We start from the raw sequence: 22348 nt of genomic DNA on the forward strand, positions 1-22348 counted from the left end.
TTCCCATGTACTTGTTTTAGAAGCAAGCTGCGTCCGGTGAAACTACTTCCAACATACTTCCTTCTTTCCGCTTGTGATTAGCTTCGCTACTGTGGTATCATTACAACTGCTTAGAAAAGAACTTCTTTGTTATCTTGTCATCTTGCTGTTAATATTTTTTGTGGGTTCGCAAGAATTACAACTTCCTTACTTGTCAATTTTACTTGGAAAACGAGAGGGAAAAACAGCCTGGCTGTCCTGGATTAACTTTCGTCGATTCAGTATCAGTGTTTCACATGTGTCTCGTGGGCAGCCTAAGAGTTAAAATTGTGAAGCATTATTGAATCCTGCCCCAAATAAGTCAGTTTTTGATTTGCTAATTTATATTGAGACAGTCTTTTTTTGCATTTTGCGCTGTAAATGTTTTATTTTGGTTTATATTTCCAAACTGTTAAAGTACACTCCAAGACCAAATAAACATATTACCATGAGGGACCTATTCAAATGTTCAAATGTGTGTGAAGTCTTATGGGACTTAACTGCTAAGGTCATTAGTCCCTAAGCTTGCACACTACTTAACTTAAATTATCCTAAGGACAAACACACACACCCATGCCCGGGGGAGGGCTCGAACATCCGCCGGGACCAGCCGCACAGTCCATGACTGCAGCGCCTTAGACCGCTCGGCTAATCCCGCGCGGCTAAGGACCTATTAGAATGGGACGGAAATCGGTATATGTGATATATACGTACAGACAAACTGTTTATTCTAGAGAAAGAGCTTCACAAATTGAGCAAGTCAATAGCGCATTGGTCCACCTTTCGCCATTGTACAAGTAGTTATTCGTCTTGGTACTGGTTGAATCTGGACGTACTCCTGAGGGATGTAGTGCCAAATTCCGTCAAATTGGCGAGTTAGATGGTCAGAATCCCGAGCTCACTGGAGGGCTCTATCCATCATAAACGTTCTCAACCGGGGGCAGATCCGGCTACCTCACTGGCAAACCTAGGGTTTGGCAACACGGAAGCAAGCGTTGTGCGCGAGCTGACGTTATCTCGATAAAATGTAAGCCGAAGATGGTTTGTCATGGAGGACAACGAAACGAGACGTAGAATATCGTTGACGTACCGCCGTTCTGTAAGGGTGCCGCGCATGACAACTACAGGGAGCTCGCTATGAAAAGAAATGAACCCTACTCAATCATTCCTGGTTGTCGCGCAATATAGCAGGCGACAAACAGGCCGATCCGAGGCGCCCTCAGAGATGACTTATACCTGGAAAATCATTAACTGGAGTAGAATTGTCTTCAGTGATCATTCTCGCATCGAATTGTGCCCCAATGCGTAGCGAAGACTTGTCTGGAGACGACCAGGATAGCTGTGGAATTCCAACCTGGTTGTCGCCCACCATACGGCCCGACAGTTAAGAGTAATAATCTGGGGCGCCATTTCATTCCCTGTCAGGACTCCTGTGGTTGTCATCCAGAGCAACCATACAGCACAGCGGTATGCCGACGATATTCTACGCCCCGTTTTGTTGCCATTTATGGCAAGCCATCCTGGGCTTACATTTCAGCAGGATAATGCCCGCCCGTACACGACGAGAGTTTTTACAGCTTTTCTGACAAACTCGAGGTTTGTCAGCATGGTCAGCATGGTCGCAGGATCTCTCCCCGTTGAGAACGCTAGGAGCATTATGAGCATAGCCGAGCGGTCTACCGCGCTGCAGTCATGGACTGTGCGGCTGGTCCCGGCGGAGGTTCGAGTCCTCCCTCGGGCATGGGTGTGTGAGTTTGCCCTTAGGATAATTTAGGTTACGTAGTGTGTAAGCTTAGGGACTGATGACCTTAGCACTTAAGTCCCATAGGATTTCACACACATTTGAACATTATGAGCAGGGCCCTCCAACCAGCTCAGGATTTTGACGATCTGCCAGAACATCGAGCACCAATCAATGATAATCCGAATAACTGCTTGCACAAGGGCCAGAGGTGGACAAGCGCGATATTGACTTGCTGAATTTGTGAAAATAAAAATCCAGTTTTTCTGAAATTGTAATCAATTGTCTGTCTACACATGTTCGTCACATTTAGCTGCTTACGCCCCATTCGGATAATTCCTTCACGGTGCGTCGTTTTTTTATTTTTTATTTTTTATTTTGGAGTGTATTAGTTTAGATTGCTTGCATTTGTAAATCGTTAACGTTTTATTTGTGAGACTTGTAAATAAAACTGGCTAACGGTTCATCGTGGTCCATGTGGTCCAGCCCTGACTCCATCCCTGAGTTCAGCCCAGGTAGGGGTGGGAATGTTTCCAGCCACTCCAGGAAGACCACAGGTCCACTCAGCCTGATGTGAAATTTAGAACCGGGGATATCCGCCGGTACTAAATCGCACCTTGGGCAAGGCAGCCGCTACCTCTCTTAGGACCACGGTGGACAGAAGGACGCACTGTACCTGAATTCAGGCTGATAGACCTGCCAGTGACGTAGCAGCCTTCAAATTCCCTTAATGGGTCCCCAGATGCGTTTGGTGTAAACCCGGCTTTCCAAATCCCATTCTAACGCATTTTGCGTGACCCTACAGACACTTTCGTTATTATTAAGTACATATCATTTGGGAATACGGAGTATTTCCATGCATAGTTCTGGAGCATTCTTGAGAGTCCTTTAGAATGATTAGTCACTTTTTCTGCTTCCGGTTATAGAAATCATTATCTTGGTCATACATGTGTTTATGAAAGTTTGTGGCCGATTTCGGTTTTGCAGCCATTATCTGATCCAATGAATACAGCTCTGAGACGTAGGCGCGTGTTCCTCATCCGCTTATTATTTCTAAAATATTGTTGTAGTATATTCTAAAGTTTGTCTAAATCTGACACACCACATAACGAAGTGTTAATAAATATAAAACAAACAACAATTACATATTACTTGTGCGTCGTGTAAGATAGATTCAGTTTGAATTTCGCGGATAGCAAAGAAACTTTCTAGCGCGATTGTGAGGTATGAAAGGAATCTGCAATCATATTATCGGAACGCAGGTCGCATCACGTCCTTGTAGTTAAAATCTCCAGTTATATGTGTTTTACGTTACAAAAGGAGGGCGGCGAGGTTCGTGCGCTGATTTGCAGAAATTGGAACGGACGGAACTTCTCTTTCAGACAGTTTGTTCGTTTGCGCGACTCCTCATTATCCTCGTCTACCGTTCTTCTATGTACTACTTTCAGCGCTCCAACATTGCGCACAGTGAACTCTTTTTTTACATTTTTTTCGGAAAACCGGAGTAGAGATTACAGGGATTCCCAGTTGGGGGTTTGGGGGAGGGGGGGGGGGGCAGGAGGAGGTGAGGAGGAGGAGGGTTGTAAACGAGGAGCAACGGCATGCATGCAGGTTTCCAACTCTCGCAACAACTGTTCTCGGCAAAAGCAGATACAGCATTATTACGCCGTACATATGATATGTGTATGTGACGGGCGCGGCGCGGCGCGCGAGAGTATACGTATTTTGCGAGGAGCGGGGTCCGGTATAAAGCTTGCATGACAGATAATATCATTAGGCGCACAAAGGTTGCCGCGGCGAGCCCAGCCGCTTTCATCAGCGTCGCCAGGGCGCGGCGCTGCACCGCGCGCAGCCGCCGCCGCCGCCGCCGCTGGACGCGAGCCGGACCCGCTTGCTCACTAATGCGGGAACTCTGTCGCCGGGCGCATGATTGGTGACGTCCGCCGTCTCTGACAGCCGGAATCTCTCCTCCGTCTGCCTTCCACGCTGCGCCATCACACCATGCCGCACTGCCCCCGCAACCCCACCCACCACTGCTTCTCTTTCTCTCCTCCCCTCCAGTTACGCACTCACTCACACTGTGTCTCTCTCTCTCTCTCCCTCTTTCCTCTTCCCCCTTTTCGTGCGTCTCTGCACGCTGTACTGCGCGCGTGCGCCCCTTTCCTGAATAAGTGAGAGTTTTACCGATAATTTTTGCCGAATTCGTTACCGGAGATGGACGTCGGACGCCGTCGCTGCTGCCGCCGCCTGAGGCGCGCTGTCGCAAGGTGGGGGGCGGAAGTGCGGGGCGGGCGGCGGCGGCGAACGGCCTGATGGGCAAGTGATGGATGGCGGGAGGCGACGCCTGGGGCCGCACCCGTCCAATGGACTCGGCTTGACCGCCACTGTCGCGCTTTCGCGCCGCTGACGGCTTACACCACGCGGCCCCGTCACACTCTCTAGGGATGCCGCAGCGTGGCCACAAACGCGCTCCCATCAGTCGTGCTCCCTTTCTAGCTTTGAAGTTTCCTTAGTACAGGAAGGTGAAACAAAGCGGGTTTACTTAGCGACGAGGGCAGCACTGTGTGTTGTGCTTCATAGGTAAATAAATAACTGTGGACTTACGCAAAAAAATCTTGTACAAGAGGGTTTCAATATTTAACGTAACACATCTTATTTCTCGACCAATTTCAGTTACAAAAATGCGAAGTTTGTTGTGGAACTGAATGGCATATTCCCGCTGAACCCTCTATATTTTCATGAAGTTCAGACAGGTGTCGGAGGTATTCTTATGTTTGAAAATGGCGTTTGTAAAGGAGGTGTTCTCCCAGTAGAGAGCGGCCATGGAATTTCATTTGGTGGAAAAGCAGAGCATAGCAGGTATTCGTATGCCCTTGCAGAATGTCTGTGGAGAATTGGCAGTAAACACAATAATGGTGAATCATTGGACGAGGCGTCTGGCACCATTGCAACAAGGTCGTGCAAATCAGTCCGATGTACGAAAGTAATCCCAAAATAAAAGTCTCCTATTTTTTATAAGAACATAGACCAGTTTATTTCTACAATGGTTTACATCAGTTTACAGCTTGAAAATGTAGCTATTTTTCGACATAATGGCCATTCCTGTCGATGCGTTTTGTAGACGCTGTGGCAGTTTCTGTATGCGCATGTCATACCAGCTCGCCGCCATGCTGTTCAGAAAGTTATGAATCTCTTCTTTCCTCTCGTCTTCGGAGCTGAATCGTTGGGACCACAATAAACGCTGACAGGTACTATGAGACTCTGAAAAAACTCAAACGGGTAATTGAGAACCGGAGAAGAGGAATGTTGAACAAGGGCGTACACATTCTCCATGACAACGCTCGCCCACACATCGCTCTGCAAACCGTTGCTTTCCTGCAACAGTTTCAGTGGAACATAATCACCCAACCACCCTATAGTCCGAACTTGGGGCACAGTGACTATGACCTGTTCCCTAGGTTAAAAGAACATTTGGCCGGAAAGCGATTCAGCTCCGACAATGAGGTGAAAGAAGAGGTTCGTAATTTTCTGAACAGCATGGCGGCAAGCTGGTATGACATGCGCATAGAAAAACTGCCACAGCGTGTAGAAAACTGCATCGACAGAAATGGTAATTATGTCGAAAAATAGCTACATTTTCAAGCTGTAAACTGATGTAAACCATTGTAGAAATAAACAGGTCTATGTACTTATAAAAAAACAGGAGACCTTACTTTTGGGATTACCCTTGTACCACGTGCCGTTCGGCCGCACACTGCTGTAACTGCTGCAATATTGAAACGTGCGGACACTCTCATTCGTGATAGTTGACGGATCACCGATAAAACCTCACTACACAACTATGTGTTTCCGTTCGTAGTTTCAACTCCGTCGTCCATCACCTCAAGGAGCTTCACTAAACTGTTATCCCTTATCCACCTCACACCCTAGATCTCGCACTTTCCGACTTACATCTGTTGGACCCATTGAAGGATGCACTCCACCTGAAGCAGTACGTGGCTGATGGAAAGGTTACTGATTCAGAAAGACCTTGGCTCCTACATCGAACAGTAAAGTGCTACCAGGCGGACGTACAGTCCCTCCCAGTAAGGATGGCGTAAGGCCGTCGCATTGAACGGAGTTTATGTTGAAAAAAAGGGTTTTGTAGCCAAAAAAAGAGGAATAATACGGTGTACCGGAATCCTAAATAAAATCAACTTGCTTTCAGAAAAAAATGAGTTGCATTGCTTTTGAACGCCACTCGTTATGTTCAATTCAGGAGAAATACTTTCAAATAAGATATTACCATGCCTTGACCATACTACATCTCATACGTATAATAAAACCCGTCTCACTTTTCCAAGTATGACACGACGGTGACAAGTGTGGTCCAAGATAGTGACGTAATTTCGTTACTATTGCACGAGTCAGCGCAGCACAGCCATGCCTCGTTTTGCTTTTGGCGGAGAGCTTGTGGTGATATTCTTGTTCTGAAGCATCTAACAGTGCAAAACCGTTCTACGAATAGAAAAGAAATAAGTCTATGGTCAGAATATATAAGATGGGTTTATCAGACCTGTTTATGACACGTACGTGATAGAAAATTTTAGCAGAAGAGTACCAGATGCCCGAGGAAAGGAATTCATGTTGCTGACAGTAAGACGTAGCATAGTTTAATGTGGAAGAAGAGGAAATTTTCACTAGGCTTACCAAGGAAATTATACAAATGTACACGTTCCTAGATTTGTGGATACTACGTAAGTGCTAAGACTGACTATATGGGAAGTGTGAATCCTGCTCTCACAGTACAAAACTTGTGCATTTTAACTATTACATCTTCAGTTTCGGATAGAAGTGCGATCCTACAGATACCAAAGTTGATGTTCATAAACGGAGCAGCTCTTTTGGACGAAAAGCATGTGAATGAGATTTAGAGTAGAACAGACCGCCTAATTAATTCAAAATGTAAATTAAACATTAACATTTCGAATGGCTTGAGGAAATGAAAGAATGAACTGAGAAAATAAAATACTTTAAAAAACTCTGTTAAGCCAACTTGATATCAAAATACGACCGAATCGACTAATGGATTGGTTTAGGTGGAGGAAAGTTCCTTCCACAATAAGAACTAATCAAAATAAACCTGTAACTGAGGAAATAAATTCCTGAAATTGTAGAGCAGTACGGAATGATGTATTGTAAATAAGCCTGTAGTACCCGCCCGGTTAGCCGCGCGGTCTATTGCATTGCTTTCCGGGCGGGAAAACGCGCCGGTCCCCGACACGAATCCGCCCCGCGGATTAGTGTCGAGGTCCGGTATGCCGGCCAGCCTGTGGATGGTTTTTAAGGCGGTTTCGCATCTGCCTCGGCGAATGGGGGCTGGGACTGCTACGGTCGCAGGTTCGAATCCTGCCTCGGGCATGGATGTGTGTGACGTCCTTAGGTTAGTTAGGTTTCAGTAGTTCTAAGTTCTAGGGGACTGATGACCACAGATGTGAAGTCCCATAGTGCTCAGAGCCATTTGAATGGGGGCTGGTTCCCCTTATTCCGTCTCAGTTACACTATGTCGGCGATTGCTGCGCAAACACTTTCTCCACATACGGGTACACCATAATTACTCTACCATTCAAACATTGGGGTTACAGTAGTCTGGTGTGAGACGTTCCCGGCGGGGTCCACTGGGGACCGAACCGCACAATAACCAAGGGTTCCGTGTGGGGCGGCGGTGGGGTGAGTAGGCTCCCGTAGCCTGTCGTGGCGTTGTGAACCACTGAGGGCTACGGTGGGGATGATGCCTCTCCGTCGTTTCTAGGTACCCAGTTCCATACAGTACCTGCTAAATGTTCTACATATGTCTTAATACTGGAAGGCTCTGAGCACTATGGGACTTAACATCTATGGTGATCAGTCCCCTAATACTGGAAGGATCAATAGAAGTTGGCGAACTGTAGAGCCAGATACAGAGAAGGATATGGAAAACATTATCGAGCTGTAAGGTTTTCCAGAGTTGTACAGATGAAGCCACATGGTATAAGATAGAAAGATACAAAGGATGGCATCATTCCGATAGCAAAGAAACAGAAACTCAGAGAAAGGAACAGTGTGCTCCTTGGGTGGCAGACAAAATTTTCTAATGCTTCCTGTTTGAGGTATATTTTCCCCTGGCAGCAGCGCGTACGAGACGCAGACCCAACAGGTCCAATCCGCCTAAGTGTCCCTGACGCTTAACATATTCGATCAGCTTACGGAAGATGCATCACTATTGTCACCACAGCCAGGTAGAGAGTGGTCAAGTAGCTCTCGGCGCATGGATGTTAGTCTAGGCAATGTGTAATGCCGTACGTCACTGGCTTCTCGCTTCCACCCTGGGTAATAGTCCTGGCTCTAAATCATTTGGCACGTCTCAGGCAACCCAGTACGCCCTCTCAGGGAGAGATCATCATAAGCTTCTGTGTCTTTGCGTTCTTGCACTGAAGTAATTTTTCATAAATTCCATTTTCTCGAAAATTGAGGTGGTAGACAGTTTAATTCTTACAATGTAGAAACAGCTACCACCCACTGTTAAAAATGACACTTTTTTGGAAAAAAACAGCGCCCCAAATGCAAACTGTTTTTAACAGAGGCTGTCTGCCATTTTTACTTTATTGTAACGATTATCATGAATTTTCCTTAAGCTTTTAATGGCTGGAGATCTGTAGGCGAAGCGACATCTATCACAGCAGATGCATCTACCTTCTTGAAATAGACGCTTTTCGGACGAGTTTGTTGGTCGTTGACTACTTTCATTGCGTCGGATACATATTCTCACAGGGAACACGGAACCACCTGTAATCTAGCTTTCTCACTGTATGAACGTAAATGCTTCTTTTGTTATCCGATTGCGGCGTTATTGGCTGTAAGTATTCGAGGGGCATGTTGTCAATACGCTAACTCTCCACCATTTATTTTAGGTCATAAATTAGGAACCACTAATTCTCCTCAAAACAGCTTCTTATATACGTGTACAATGTTTAGGGTGCCACTTTCTGTTACTTAAGGAAGTAACATTGGCGTTACCACAAACCGAATCGACTTCTGCTTCGTGTCAAGGAAGAACAAGTATATCTAAACAACTGAGGAAGTACCAGTTAGGTGGTTTTACGCTATCAGAAGAGCTACGCTACGTCTTGAAATGGATTTATGTCGAATTTGAATTGAATTCAGAGTTACTATTCCCAGCCTACTGAGTAATTTTGTCCACCAGAAAAGATGGATGAGATTCTCTGCATTAAATGCAGCCATAAATATTCACAGAGATGCCCTAAGATATCTTGGTAGACCTCGTATGGTAAAGCTCCGCTAACAACAAGAAACTCAGTCAGCTGACGCATGGCGGTTTTGTGTTACAGAACAGCATATTTCTACGATCCTTAAAAGTCACTTAGTTACCTAAAATGTCACATAAATTAGAAGGAAAGAAAAGTGAGGAGACCATGGTAAGGCTTCAACATCGCGTCGAAGTGTTCGTCAGCAGGGAGGAAGGAACCATTACAGAATTTTCGTAAAAACAGCAAACATGTGGATGGCCGGACGGGGATTGGAAACACACACTCTTTCTCGCAAAATGCGAGTAAATACCTTACTAAGGTGCCTGTTCGGTCTGAATGGGAGCTCGGTGTTGGGTTGACGACTGTTCTTCCTTGGATGTGTTTTTTGTCTGTTTCCTGCTAGTGCAGTTGGTTATTTCACTCCAAAACACCATGCCAAACGTTAAAATACAGATATCAGTGTTAACACATTTCCTCTACATCGTACATCAACGAGGCTACTATTCAGATTAGAAGAGACTTTGTGGCTGCACAAATGGCATTCGGCCACAGAAACATATTCTCCGTCCATAATGAACGAAGACCCAACAGATGCAGACAGTGCAATGAAAGCACGACACTAGTAAAGCTCACTACAGAGCTGTGATGATTCCCAATTATGCAACCCCATTAGTAAGCGGCAGTTCCTCACATTTTATCACGTACAGTGTGTCCCATTAGAATGATTAGTACACAGACATATGACAGGAATGCTCATTTGAAGCAGAAGACTTCCTAATGGGTTAAAAGATAGAACACTTTTAATGTACATTTGTTATTGGGCTAATGGCCCGCATGTATGTGTCTCACCCACCCAACCTCTTTGACGTCTTAATGTAGTCCAGCCTACCTCGTTGCTTTCAACCTCTTTGCTCGGGATATCTTTCTGTCATTGAACTAACTTTTTGAATGCGCGGCTGTCATGGACTGTTGCAAGTGGAATAGTGCAAGAAATTGACAGGATATGAGAGAGAAACATCGTTTAACGGTGTTTGTACGCCCTGGCTAAAATGGCACACATCTGCACTAATGAACGATATGCAGATATGGTGTATGTTTACAGATTCTGCTGTGGTAGTGCTCCTACTCCTATCGAAGAATAGCGTCGACGCTTTCCGGTATGTCGAATGTTCCACAAACATGTCTGTGGTGAAAGTTACATGAAGAAATTTGTACCCATTTCACATAAAGCGTGTCCATAATTTTCATTGTCACCGGCTAAATAACAGTCGTCGTTTGCTTCCATTGTTACCACTCATTGATGAAACCACGTTTACACTGAGAGAAATCAACAAGATACGTAATAATCATCAACAGTCGCAGGAAAATTCAAACGCTGTACTGGAAAACCACTTCCAAGTTTGTTTTTCGAACAGTGTTTGGTGCAGCATAGTCAGAAACAGGTTGATAGGTTCAGCAATCTTAGAAGAGCGAATTGCGGGACAGAATTACTTGCTTTTTTGTTGAACAACTTGAGGACATTCCTTTGTCCACGAGGACCTCAATGTACTTACAGCATGATGTATCTCCTCCACATTGTACAAGATGTGTGAGAGAACTAATCGTAGGCTTGGTCGTAGTACTAAAACTAACTGGCCACCGAGATCGTCGAACCTTACGCAAACGGATTTTTGTTTGTAGGGTTGGATGAAGTCTGAGGTGAACAAATAAAAGATGAACACGCGAAATGAACTCCTTGGTCGCATCATGGACGCTGCCGCCCTGATTAGAAACGCCCAAAAGTACTCAGAAAATTAACACAACATGTTCTCCAAAGAGTGCACAAATGCAGTGAAGTTAAAGCTGGGATGTTCGAACATAAATAGATGATCTGACGCGTGTGATAGTGCCTAGAGGTGAATGTGCTAAAAATACGTATTTTTCAGCTGATACTTTGGAAAATGCATGTTACAATGTTTACTAAGTATTGTATATGTGCAGTTGTGTAAGCCTGACAATATATCGAATAATGCAGGTTACAAATAACAGTTCACATTAAATGTGTTTTATCTCGGAAATCATTCGGAATAAAGCATATTATCCGCAAGCCACCGTACGGTGCATGGCGGTAGGCACTTTGTACCACTACTATCGATTTCCTGTCCTTGGAGACACAGTGTAAATTTTACTTAGATGAATAGTAAAGGTTGACTGAAGAGGCTTTTTTTCCTTTGAAATATCACTGCGTAATCGTGCATAGTTCCAGATGGCAGTAGTAGTAAATGTTACTCATTATTCGGTGTGCGTTATCATGGAGGTCCCATTTCAATCCAGTGGTGCTCTTACTTTATATCTTCTCTTGACCAGCCCCGTTGCTCTCATCATATTTCTTATTGTTGTAAGAGACAGCAGCCCCATTTCTGGTTATCGTACTGCAATACTCCTTCATTGATAAAAGTAATATGACTCGTCAATCATTTCTTGTCTATGCTTAAGCTACGAATAATTATATATTACACCCCTTAGAGTTCCAAGGAGACGCGTCTTTCACAGTCTCAGTAAACAACCTTATCATAACACGAAGGATTATTCGAACATGGTTTTGAAACATAAGTATTTAATTTAGTTTGCTGATCAGTCAGCTGCAAAACCGCTTTAGTTTTACATATCATGGCGTACGCTACATCACGTGTAGAAATTGCTGAAAGACAATAAGGAATGATAAGGAAATATGGCACTATGTAATTTACCAGTAATAAAAATAATCAATACAGTAATGGTGATAATAATAAAGGGAATGGACCAAAATGTGGAGACACCAAAATCAAAACTCATTACCAGGCCTAAGACGGCGTAGGGAAATCGTTGACTTCCAACATAGTTTCCAGTCGTCTCGGAATGGATAAATACAGGTCCTGCATAGTTTTCAAGAGAATCATATACATTTTTTGATGCAAAATAGTGGCAAGTCCAAATAACGATGATGGAGGTGAGTAGTGGTTATGCACCCTTCTCTCCAAAGCAGACCACAAAGGCTCAATAATATTGAGATCTAATGACTGTGTTCGTCAGGGGAGAGGCGAAAAATTATTCTTGTGCTTACAGAACCCGTCCTGGACGATGCCAACTGGGAAAAGAGGGTCCCAGTCGTCTAGCAACACTGCATCACCATTGGAGAACAAACATTGTACGACTGGTAGGACCACGTCAGCCAAAATGGTCCTACAACCCATGGCAGTAATATGACCTCGCAGAGTGATCATGGACCCAAGGAATACCACGATATGGGCACCAAAATCATCACCGAAACCCAGCCTGTTTTGCTCTACGAACGTAAATGGTACGGAAGCCGAAAGTTGATAATAGCGTGAAACATAACTCAACCGAATAAATGACTTTCTTCTATTGCTTATGACTTCGGCACCACGTTTCCCTTTTACGAGCATTTTCGCCACTGACGAGTGATTTTGCGATTCCAGCCCGCCATGCCAATCCCTGCTTCCGGAGCTCCCTTCGTGTTATTTTGGTGCTGCAGGGTTCAGGAGTGCAGCATTCAGAGCTACAGTGACTTTCTTAGCTTTCGTCCTTTTTTTGTCACAATCCTTTTCAATGACAGTCTGTCACCATCACTCAGCACAAAGATTCGCCCGTGATTTGACTTGGCGCAAGAAGTTAACGGTGAGTCTTGAACGAACACTTTGGCTACCTTGGTTACGGAAGCAAGCATTGTGCCCATTTTATAGCTCACTAAGCTCCGACTGACACTTTCAGTGTTTAGAGAACATTGCTTGCACAGGTGCCGTTCGAGGTCAGATACAAGAGCGCGTGCAGGACTGGCTAGCATCTACTTTCATGTTCAACCACACACTTCTCACGGTATTCCCATTTTCTTGTCCAACGTTGAGTAGAAGATTATCACAATAAAAGAATGATCTTCATTTCAAATGGCATAATGAAATGTAGCAGTAATAAAAGGCTCTTTTCAGAACGCAACCGTATTTTATCTCTAGTGCATGTTGCTCTCAAAGTGTTGAAATTTCCTTCAATCTTCTACTTTATGTTGTTAACGTTCTACTTGATTTCATGGATATATTGACTATCACCGTAACATTATAAAATTTAGCTGACATTCTCATTGTTCTTCCAGTTATCGTTAGTGTAATTAAAATAAATCTTGCCTGCCGCTGTGGCCGAGCTGTTCTAAGCACTTTAGTCCGGAACCGCGCTGCTGTTACGGTCGCAGGTTCGAATCCTGCCTCGGCCATGAATATGTATGATGTTATTAGTTCAGTTAGGTTTAAGTAGTTCTCAGTTTAGGGGACTGATGATCTCAGATGTTAAGTCCCATAGTGCTTAGAGCTATTTGAACCTTTTGAAAATAAATCTTACATAACATTACTTCATCTGTCTTTACAGCAAAAATGAATGTGTATCATTTCATGTATATTGAAATTAGAGGAATCATCCGATTAATCTATCGTGAGAGTCCAAGATCTTAAATATTTGAACCATTATAACAGTCAAAATAAATAAGTAATCTGCAAATAAAAATAAAATAAATGAATACATTAAGGAGTTTTGCTTGGTCTTGGCAATTGATGTAGAGGTCAAGAAACAGCGACGAAGGAGGTGAAAAGTTTGAAAAGAAGAATCTTGTGTCTAAATTTCTTTGCAAAAATAGAAAATATGAGGAATTAAAAAATTTCCACGAATATCATGAAGATACAGTAAAGAAATAGTAAATTATTTATTTTGGTCAAGTGATCATTGCCCACCGAACTACGCCTGATGTCTACAACAGGAAATCCGTTTCACTAACAGGAAAATTTGTAGCTGATTATTTCAGTGACGAAATGAGTCTATCTACAGCAAAAGGTTTGGAATCAAGCAGGAACAGTGATATATGTAACACGTCAAGAAGGAAAAACCGCGATCGGAAATATAATGATATCTTCAAGAAGGTGTATTACAACGAAGAAACAAGGAATATGATCATCATGACATACTCATTAGTGACACAGGACGATCTTTTATAGTCATCTGGTCAGGATGAATGACAGACGTCTGTGAAAACGCCGTTCCAGATTATAGCAGCTCCTCAAAACGCTGATACATCACTGCAATCTAGCGCTCGCAAAAACACTGTTCAAAGTGGCGATTACGGGTTACCTGCCAATGAAATAGTGCTCAAACGGTAGCCACCTGTGCATCCACACCATCGCAGGGATGTTCAGTTTGGACAGTGCAATGGAGTTTCAAACCAAAGACGTCTGTGGTCACACGAAAACCGATGTAGAAATTTATAGACAGGTAACACAATCTTCTGACATTTGCAATGTCATCGCCATTGAGACGACCTCTAAAAGTCTGTCCAAACATCTCTGTTTGTTTATTTTCATTTATATTTATTCATTTATTTTGACTAGCAAGTTTTACAAACTACGAAATCTATTCGATGTTGAAGTCACGATGCTTTATATTTAATTTTCCAATTCATCATGTTAGATCTTTGGGTGTTCTCTGATATTTTCCAAATGGAGCAGCCTTCATCTTCCAAGATATCTTCTTCCCTGAGGATGTTTTGTGCGTACTTCTTCTGATATAACAGGACCCGCACATAGTCCAGACACATGGAAAAGCTACTAAATGGTAGCAGTCACATTAACTCAGGCTTCAATAACGTAGAGCTTCAAAGCCCTGAAACACTAGTTGAGGAGCCCTCTCTACAAGAAATAAAGCAAAGTGGGCAGAAACGAAAAACGGAGTAGAGCAGTTGGCAGTCACTAAATATCTAGTGCTATCTAGATAATAAGGGATCTACCTATACTGGAAAAAATACCTGTTAGTTTTACAAGCTAAAGCTGTCTAATTGGCCAAACAATTTTATTCGGACCGACGTCGATCGCTTCAGCCTATACATTTGTGCCATGTTTCATAAGTTGTCACTGTACATGGGTTGCTAGCGCAACTTCATCAACTTGGCTCAGTAGGCTTATTATCTACCCACCTATTCGATTTTCGTAAAACAGTGAGTAAATCGTATTGTTGCCAAAGAGGAACGATCCCTGCCGGCACTGCCACGCAAACAGCAGTTGCAGAGTCCACCACTAACCATTGGCTCAGTTATCAGAGATCTGTATGAAATAAAGTGTCAGTGGTTCCCAGGCTTTTGTCCAGTGTAACGAAAGGAAACTTCGGGCCAAACGTGAAAAAGGGGAAACGTATCATCTTAATCCGCATGGTGTTCATAAAAGTCATTGCAGAACCACTTACAGCAGCTTGGTCCTGATGCTTACGTTACTCTGCAGAGATAGTGTATGATGTTTCCTATCGTTGACTGCTAAAAGTTCTTAGTTCCTGGACATCATCGACAGTTTCACTTTCTGAATTGTTTGTACTTGTATGTATACTTCTGTTTGTAAACACAGTAAAACTGATGGACAGACGTCACCTGTATCGCTCCAACAGATGTTTACAGGGAAAGTAACTTATTTCATCTGCTTGTGATCACTCAGAGAATCGCAAGAAATTGTCTGCTTTCAGATTTATTACATGGTTTCTAATAGTGCTCGTGCCGTTTTATGCTGCCAATAAGCTACTGTACAGCAAGACTGACAATATACAATGTTTTATTGCGGACGTAATGGTCTGTTATTAGCTTCTGAGGTGTGAAAAATATGTTAAGACAGAACTGCTTTAGATCTGGAGAAGCTACTCCAGTATTCAAGAGATAAGACTGTCGTGAATGTGGTTAAAGCTGCGTTGTCGGTGTTGAGATCGGCCTTAAAACGCAGTAACGTAAAGGTAGTACGGACGTAGTACCACTTTTAAATCATAGAGCATTTATCTACTAAAATAGCTGGCTAACAGTCTGCGGCCTTCTGTTTAGTGATCATAACCCCTGTTCAGCTTGAAGTCCTGTAGTCCCGGATCACAACAGTGAGTAACATATTTCATATTAGGTTTTACTAGCCAATAGAGGGGAAAAAATTATCGACATGATAACCAGGTCGAATCAAATTATTGCAAACACAGGTAGACCAATGCGGAAAAATATACAGCCTTCACTATTTGTGTTAAAGTTTTCTGTCTAGTAAGAATAGGGACGCAATTCCATATACTTCTTAAATATTCAACAAAAGTTATAAAGAACATGTAGAAAGTGTCATATATTTCAGTTGCACACAAAAATAATACAAACTACTGTCAACCTTGGTTTTGAGAATGGTGCCTTTAATTAGTTATACAAACGAGTTCATTCTGAAGTGACTAAACGTCTTGTCATTTTAGTTTTATTTAATCTTAAAAATCAAACTCTTTACCTAGGACTATTGACAGACATTGAAAATAACCTACAAAGAACAGATACGCTTCGTATCACTTACACATATCAAACAGAAAAAAAATCCTGAAATTATGTGGGAAAATTTTAAACTCTAATTAAGACACAGCTCGTTGGGAAAACAAGATATTTTAAATAGGTAGGATCCGATACATCACATGATATATTTCATTTTATGAAATTGGTTTTCAGTGTGGCAAATGGCACTTCGATACCGAAGTTTACGAAAAAAAGTGACGAAAGTTAGATTGATAAGAATTTGCGTTGTTAATCCCACCTTTGACGCATATGAAAAAATCCACCAAAAACGTTATATTAGTAATTCAGAGAGTGGAAGCTATATTTCTCAGACATTAGCAGCATAAACAAGCCAAGAACAAACTCTAAATGCAAAAATTGGAGCAGAATTAAAACTAATGTCTCTAAGTTAAATGACAAAAGAAACGAGAAGAAACTGGTAGTAGCTCAGTATCCGTGGGATTCAATGATAGATTACCAAAATTACTGCATACATACAATCAGACTATTCACTGAAGCATAAAAAAATCAAAACCAGACAGAAAGATTTAGACATATTCCTATAAACGTACTAAACATATTTGCAAAAGAAGAACAAAAAAAGGAGCGCAACTTAAATATTTTTTGCGCAGATCCTGGAAAATCTTTTCTTCGGAAAGGTAATCTCCAAAATCATTAGTGACCCCTTGCCTTATCCTAAAGAATCAGCGACTGCAGCGAGAGAAATACTTTTCGCAGTGTGTACATATTTTCTTCTGCCTGTTGTTTGGTGTTTTTTTGATGGGATTAGCTTAGTACGTCAATGAAAGCTTCTTCTCCGAGGTCGCAGATCCGACTGCCTTCAGATTTGAGTATACAGAGAAGAGCAGGAGGCAGTTTTATCAATAAATCATTAGCTCAGTATGCTATACTACTACTACACATTAAAAAGCAAAATAAGAAGACCGTCCCCTCCAACATGGAGCCACAGAACCTGAAGACCTACTACCGATAATCATAAAAGCATAGTCTGAAACAGCTAAGATGTAGTTTTATATCGGTTTGGTTGTCTCTTTACAGTACTTATGGATATCAGTTTTCAAGCTTTCAAAGCAGATAGCAAGAACCTGTAACTGGCAGCGTGGTATCAGTCTTCCAGAAACGATAGATATCTACAGACTTTTAAATTCTTACTATTCTGTTCGTTGAGAATGATGCACGCCTTTGTTATTACAAGTGTAGATTCAAATTTCATTGAAATGTAAGTAAATAAGGAAAATCTGTAGTACTCAGAAGTGAATGACCTACTTAACTATGTTTTATAGACTGTCGCTGTGCATTATGCCATTCTACCCACCGTAGCTCTCCAGTCTTCTCCCCTTGAAACACAAACACCGAGTGGAAGATGTAAGACTGGCTGATGGTTACCTACACGGATTACATTCCTTTTTCAAGACATTGCTGTTAGTAAGGTATCATGAAAAACCAAGATCTACATTGCAGTCAATGGATTTTATTTTCATACGGCATACGACTGCACATCCACAAATAAGAATCCACCAACTCATGATGGCTCATACTTTTACTGTAGCTGCTTTTAATGTGGACCTCTGGAAATGAACTGAAACAAAGAATAGACTGATATTACAGGATGCAGTCAGAGTTTGTGCATCAATAAACAAATGTAATTAACCTTAGAAATTTCGCAAAAATTCGTAGGAAACGCAACGAATGCGTAGAATACATTTTCTTTACTTCCTGAAGAGACAGTACAAGCACGCTAGGCGTCTTATGTACAGTAAATGACTCTTTGTATCAAGCTAGGAAGTAACCAACACAGAATCGAAAAACAGTGGAAAACCGGCTTTCCGTGCTATTCCACGACCATTTACAGTTTCAATTTGATTTACAAATTACTGAAGATAATGAAGTATTTAACAACAGCTTCTCTTATTAATAGCATGGTAAGTCATTGAAAGTTTCAGGTTTTCTTAGGTGAAAACTGAAGCTCAATAAGAAAAGAAAATAATGCCCTGCCACAGGGCTCAACTGTCGTACCCCTGCCGTTCAGCCTTTATATTTCTCATCTTCCAGAAACGCCTTCAAGAAAATTCTGCTATGCAGACAATGTCGCTCTGGCTTGTCAATCAAAACAGCTTGTTCGTTCAGAGGGAACATCAAAAGAGGATTTTGCGGTCCTTAACACATATTTTTAAAAAAATGGAGATTGAAGCCCAGTACCAGCAAGAGCGATATTTTTCCGTTTCTGCTTAAAAGCATGTAAGCTAACATTGAGCTAAAGGTGGAATTTGATGCCAGTATCCCCCGTCACAACAAGTTACCCCAAGTATCTTGGAATCACTCTCGACCGCACACTACCTTATAAAAAACACCTGGAAAACAAATCACCCGAGACATAAACTCGCAACAATAACATTCAGAGGCCGTATGGCACAACCTGAGAGGCCGGAGCGCTTCACTAATGACTTTGGGTACATCGCCTCTTAAATATTTTATTCGGCCGCAGTATGGTGTAGTAGCTGTCATACTTGTCTCATCCATGCGCAGCTCAACAAAACCATCTGCACGATTACTGACACAGTCAGACGAACTCCTGTCTAATGACTTCCACTGCTAAGCAATTTCTACCCACCACAGATTCTCAGAACTGAGACTCTTCTTAGAGATTATCAAAATATACAGGGTGTGTGAAAAAGAACTCCCTAGTTTCAAATGTGGCCTAGAATCTGTACAAAGTGATTCGTCAACTCTCCAAGATTGGCTCCCCTGCAGTTGGCAGGTCTGCTTGACCTTGAGACGGAGCCAGTGCTGTTTTTTCCCCTGTTCCCTCAGTTCAGTCCAGGCGTGCAGTACAGTGCAGAGCACCTCAACAAAAATGTGTACTCTGCAACAGAAAGCGCAGCGTGTTATTCAGCTTGCGAAGTCTGAGTCAGTTATAACAATGCAACGTAATTTTAGACGTCAGTACGGTGCCTCCACCTCATTACATTTACCATGTGCGTGGGGCTCTTGACACTAGAGTTCCAGGAAGGTGGATAGACAGGGCTGGCCGAATACCTTGGCAACCATGAAGTCCAGACTTAAGCTCACAGGACATTTCTTTTGGGGCCACATAAAAAATGCTAACTACAGTGAAAAGATCAGAAACATCAATAATTTACGGGGAAAACTCGTTGCGGCTGTTGGGACAGTCACACCTGAAATGTTCATGAATAGGTGTGGAGAAGTGGAATATCGTCTCGACGTGTGCAGGGCAACAAATGGATCCCACGTTGATGTCTACCAACATTAAACAAAACTTGAAGGAATTATATCTCATGGTATGTGCTTATTGATGTAATTTTTCATTAATTTCCCCATTAAACTTACACTTAAAACTAGGGAGCACTTTTTCAAACACCCTGTCAAGGAATAAGGAACTACCGGTTCATCACGACGTACGTGTCTTAGGAGGAACAGGCTTCGTTCGAGACACCCGCAACTAATGTACACTGAACAGGTAGCTACAAGAAACACAAAAGTAACAAGAACTGCCAACAAGCGGAAATTACGAAAAACGGGAGTGGTTCGAGAAATATAACTGTTATACTGTGGGTGTCAGACTTGACAGGAAAATGTTGGCCAAATCAGATAGAAATCCACAGTGGATGGCTTCAGTGCTCTGACTCTCTCTATAAATGGCGTACTGTGGAGTCTCCGACTTGTGACTGGTGCACTGAACCAATCTATCAAAAATATAAGAGCTGAATGCATCCTACGGTGCTATAAAGTTACGCGGAGTGATTTAAGAATGCCAATGGCACAGTGGTGGAATGGACTGGAAATCTAGGAATTATTATTTACTCGATTTATTTTTGTTTTATGCAGTGGCATTCACTAAGTATTATAAATGTACTGCATGTGTGTGCCATACGAATGACGATGACCGTGTCTGAGGTGCGAATTACGCTAACAGGTTATTGGCACTGTCAATGGAAGGAGGTACGCGAACTGTTGATTTAGAATATGTATGGATAAAAATTCTACGTCGAGATTACAAATTTTCTTTACTGATTACCGGTTTCAGCTCATTACCGAGCCATCTTCAGATCAATCTAAAATATCGTTCAGTGTGTGACACTAATTACACGTCCTCGTATTTATTAATTAAATAAAAGCTATCCTAAAGTGAAAATCTCAGCTGGTTATGTGAACTGACAACTTTAATCACAAATTAAATTTTGTTACAGGCCCAATTTTCCACATATATGTACAAAAGATTGACAGAAACTGTAGTTACATCGTCCGTGAGTGGATTATCAATGCTGCCGATCGTTTGTGCATATATGCGGCAAAATGGGCACTGTAACATTTGATTAGTGATTAACAGTGTCAGTTTACACAAAAAACTAAGATTTTCAGTTTAGGATTTTTTATTAAGGTGGGGCGACTTAGCTCTACAAAATACGACGATGTGTAATGAGTGTCACACACTGAACAACATTTTAGATTCATCTGAAGATGGCTCGGTAATGAGCCGAAACCGGTAATCACTAAGAAAATTTGCGATCTTAACTTAGGAGCTTTATCCACACATGTTTTACACTAACGGGAATGGAAAATATTATTTTCAGTACACAAAATAGCCGTTCCGAGAGATGCAAAATTGTGTGATTACATGACTGTGACTGAGCGTGCCTAACGTTGTTGGAACATCGCAGGTGGAGATAGCATCACAGCATGTCCAGAGGATTTGGTTGTGCAGCTTACTACCATCTTTCGGTCACTGATAAAAGAGGAATCATTGGCATAAGGGACATGAGAGCAGATAGCAGAGAAGTTGACTGTAGTGTTATTACAGCAGAACTACTGTTGACGGGATGGACTCAGGACAACAATAGAAGAATACGCTCGAGTCCTTCCAGAAGGACTATGACAGGAGAGAACGGTAGAACTGTCCCGCTGGTTCTGGCGGGGAAATATGGTAGAGGTTTCTGCCAAAGGGTCCCCAGCACCCGTCGGGAACAGATTATTGAAAGCTAGGTTCAGATCAAGAGTTATCATGCGACCTCTGCGTGCTATAACCATACCACGGAGAGCTAAAGCCAGAGGCAAGTGGGATAACGAGTGTTCAGCTACAAGTTTCACATACGATATTTGGTGGTCAGACTGATGCGAGCTCGACCACAGGCGATATGAACGTCACAGGAACCCGCGATTCCCGAAACTCTTACCGCTTCAAATCCTGGAATCATGGTATGAGGACCTGTTGGGTATGACAGCAAAACTAATTTGATAAATCTTGAAGGGAGGTTCAAAGGACTCTAAGCACTATGGGACTTAACATCTGAGGTCATCAGTCCCCTAAACTTAGAACTACTTAAACCTAACTAACCTAAGGTCATCACACACATCCTCGAGGCAGAATTCGAACCTGCAACCGCAGCAGCAATGCGGTTCCGGACTGAAGCTCCTAGAACCGCTCTCTTGAAGGGAGGTTGAATAATTCGCCGGTATGTTGCTAGAATGGTAAACCCCGCTTGTCATGACCTTAACGACCAGGATAACAAGATGGTAAATTCTAGCTGGATATAGAAGGACCCCACAGTGCAGCTCACACCACGGAAGCCTGGAGGAATGTATGAATCCTTAATTGTCCTGTCTTTTCTACCAATGTGTCGCCAAAGGAGCATTCCTGGGGTGCGACGGAGAGACTTATTCTTCTATGGCAGCCTCCTGCTAGTATTCTTCATAACTAGCATATGTGTTTCAACCATGGCAAGAAATACGTGGTGTGATCAAAAAGTAATAGTATTTTTTTAATTTCGCAGTCTTTATACATCCGTTTATCAAATAGTTTTATCTTTTTGGTAGATATATTCCTGATGTATGTTTGCCATCTCAGCTGTTTTGAATACTTATTTTAACGTTGACAGTCGAAAGGGTTTTACATATTTCCGAGTGGTCGGCGAATTTTTACTTTCT

Source organism: Schistocerca piceifrons, chromosome 1, assembly GCF_021461385.2.
Source record: "Schistocerca piceifrons isolate TAMUIC-IGC-003096 chromosome 1, iqSchPice1.1, whole genome shotgun sequence".
NCBI lineage: Eukaryota > Metazoa > Arthropoda > Insecta > Orthoptera > Acrididae > Schistocerca > Schistocerca piceifrons.